Below are 3,243 nucleotides of genomic sequence, written 5' to 3' on the forward strand. Positions count from 1 at the left end.
TATTTTTTAAATATTCATGTTAGCATTACCTTCCTTTTATCAAATGTGCTTTTCCAAATCAGCAAAATGTGAATGCTGCTGTTCTTTTAAACCAATTTAATTAGTTCCATTGACACTATAATCTCCTCTTTTTTTTTTATAAACTGAGTGCTGTTTTTTTAACAGGGTGCATGTAGCAGGTTTAAAACAACAGAACGCGGTGTTATGGCTTATTGTGGAGGATGTTATGACATCTTTAACAAGTGAAATGACAAAATAACAAGAAAACATTTGAGCAGGTTGCCTGGAGCCCCCAATAAAGAGCGGTGCTATTTCAATGGCTGTTTAGCATAACAGTGAGGACCAGAGTGTGTGTTAGCGTGTGTGAGACAGAGTGAGCATGCATGTGTGTATGCAAGCACACATGTTGTCGTTTTTCAACTGACTACGAAGGCCCGAACACTTCAGCGGGTGGAGAGGGGAGATGTGTGCCATGCGTGCCCATCTGGGGTTGAAGTTGGTGGGGTGGGAGGTTGGGGAGGGCGGTCTTGTTGGCTGGTGGTGTGGATGGATGTGTGTAAGTGCATGTAGGAGCTGAGTCTCTGGGGACATGGGCCATGCTAGTAGATGTACAAAGGAAGATTATTTGACTCTGAATAACGCCACTTGGCATAATGTGACAAAAACAACTTGACAGGAAGGATAAGTTTCATTTCAGGCGCAGAGAGATAGAGCAAGAAAAGAGGTGGAAAAACGTGAAAGGAAAATGGAGAAATGGAATGAGAGGGTAGGTGAGACAGGACAGATGGGGATTTTTCTTGTTTGCATTCAAAGAAATGAAAGTAAATTCACAATGCAACTGGAAAATAAGCAACACCATCTCATTCCAAGCAAATAAACAAAGTAATAAACACGGGATCTTTTCAGACAACCCCCACACTGTAAAAAATTCCTGTAAATTTACATGGAAATTTAACAGCAAATTGCTGTTTCCATGTAATAACAGCATTTTGCTTTTTTTTACAATGCATTATGGGAAGACTTGTTCACTTCGGGTTGCGTGGTCGATCAACAACAATTTGACACTGTTATTTAACAGTACTATACCCTATTTTCATCCAATGAGCACAAGGCGCCAGTTTGGAATATCAGATTGAGGTAGGTTTGCAACGATTTATTATTTTATTATCTTTAAATGACCTATTACTTTAAAATATAACATCTTAAACTTCTAACAAAGCTTCTGTGATTTAAATCAGATGCCTCAATTAAATTATGTGTTTTAACTAACGTTATAGGCAAATAATTGGTCAACCGATCCCAGACTGCCATCATACAGCCATCTTTATTACACAACACAGGTAAGAATCCCTAATTTTCATCCAACCTGCATATTTTACCAAACTTTATCCACGTAATGTGAATGGGAATGAACGAAATCAATCTTTTTTTCTTTTGTGTTATGTGCACATTTCAGTCCATGAGATAGAGACATAGACAATAATTTATCTGCCGGTATAACTTAATTTGCCGCTCCGCGCTTAATTTAATCGCCCTTTTAAGTAGCCTAGCCTACTTATAAAATAACAATATAAAGATCCAGTGCATCCAGTTAGTGAACGGTTAACATTTGCAGGCACACTCATAACATGTGTGTAGGATAAGTTAGTCAAGCATACACATGAATAATGAAGTTTGAGTTTTGAGTGTTTATGAAACGGGCACATGTACAATTTATTTATTTATTGTCAGTAAATGGTAGTGAGGAACATTTTAAATTCTTGTAATTACTAGGTCAACAAACCGCTGCTGGCTTGATCGCAAAAAAATAATAGCAGCAACAGCGTCTTGCACTGCATCTGTTTCAGACATTTTAACGAAAATCTATGGCTTCGGTAGTTATTAACTAGATAATTCAGTATTTTTTTTTTTTTCTTGTGTCATAATGTTAACGTGCGCATTCAGTCCATGAGAGACATCTAGAGACATAGACAAATCTGCCGCTCCGCGCTTATTTTAATCGCCCTGTTATCAATTTAGGCTACTTATAATTAAAATAGCAATATCCAGTGAATCCAGTTAATGAACAGGTAAGATTTGCATGCACATTCAAAACGCGTGTGTAGACTACTGCCAAGCATGCAAGTGACTTATGAAGTTTGAGTTTTACGAGTAAAACTCGAATTTAATTTCGAATTACGAGTGTTTATGAAACGGGCTTTTTTGTAAGTAAATGGTAAGTGAGGTATGAACAACATTTTAAATTCTTGTCTAATTAGCCACTGTAAAGGTGCCTTTTCAAACCGCTGCTGACTTTATTGCAGCTACTAATAGCAGCAAGTATCACGTTAAGATTAGTCAGTTGTCTTAAATTGTTATCTTTGACAATAGATGTCTGCCACTCCTGCTGACCTCGAAAAGATGGGGAACCTGCCTGTGAGTCCTCGTTTGATCCTGCTTGGTAAGTATATCATATTAGACATGTCTGCAATTTATTTTACAAAAAAAGTTTTACTATTATGAAAGGATTCACATTTAAGTGCTTCATTCTAGAGTTTACTGTCTTTGAATCATGTTTTATTACACTGTGCTGGTTTGAATTTGAGGACATTTTTATTAATCAAAGACAAGTTTGAGTCTTTACAAAAAAATCACTACACTTTATTGTATTGTACACTTTTTTTCCCTCTCGGAGGCTGGCTTAGCATTAAAGGAGAACTCCGGCGCAAAATCAAAAAAAAAAAAAAAATCCCAGAGAACATTCGACTTGGTACCAATGTGTTACTACACCCGAGGTTCATCTTGCACCGGAGTTCTCCTTTAAGTTAAAAACAGATTAAAACAACCTTTCTTTTTCCTTTTTTTATTTTTATAGAGATATTGTAGGTTTTGTTAAATTGTAAGACATGACATTGTGTGCATTTTTTCAGGTTATAAAATAATGTACTAATTTCTAACTACCTTTTCTACACCAAACTCTCCAGAGATCATAGAATAACCGTTAATTTATCCATTCCTTTATGATCCAGGTGTTAATCCGGGCCAATGGATGAAACAATGGATGATCAGCCTCGAAGGCCGAATAATCTGCGAGGGTGTGCAGCCAACCTTTATCTCTGGACTTGCTGCATTGTTCTCTTCGTATTACATTTTTAATTTGCAGTACCAAGAGGAAGCAGCATCCACACTAGAATTCCTTCAAAGGTAACAAGTTTGGACTTATTTTATTTATTTCTAATTAATATGTTAGTATTAGTATGGTGA

The 3,243-nt window shown here is 36.6% G+C and overlaps 1 long non-coding RNA gene across 1 annotated transcript; it reads left to right on the forward strand.

Moving 5' to 3' along the window:
* Positions 1–920: 920 nt before the first annotated feature.
* LOC128022793 (uncharacterized) lies at positions 921–3,243 on the forward strand. Its single transcript, XR_008186009.1, has 4 exons — positions 921–1,137; positions 1,278–1,340; positions 2,371–2,440; positions 3,009–3,243. It is a non-coding gene; the product is annotated as an uncharacterized LOC128022793 (long non-coding RNA).

Source organism: Carassius gibelio, chromosome A11 (assembly GCF_023724105.1).
Source record: "Carassius gibelio isolate Cgi1373 ecotype wild population from Czech Republic chromosome A11, carGib1.2-hapl.c, whole genome shotgun sequence".
NCBI lineage: Eukaryota > Metazoa > Chordata > Actinopteri > Cypriniformes > Cyprinidae > Carassius > Carassius gibelio.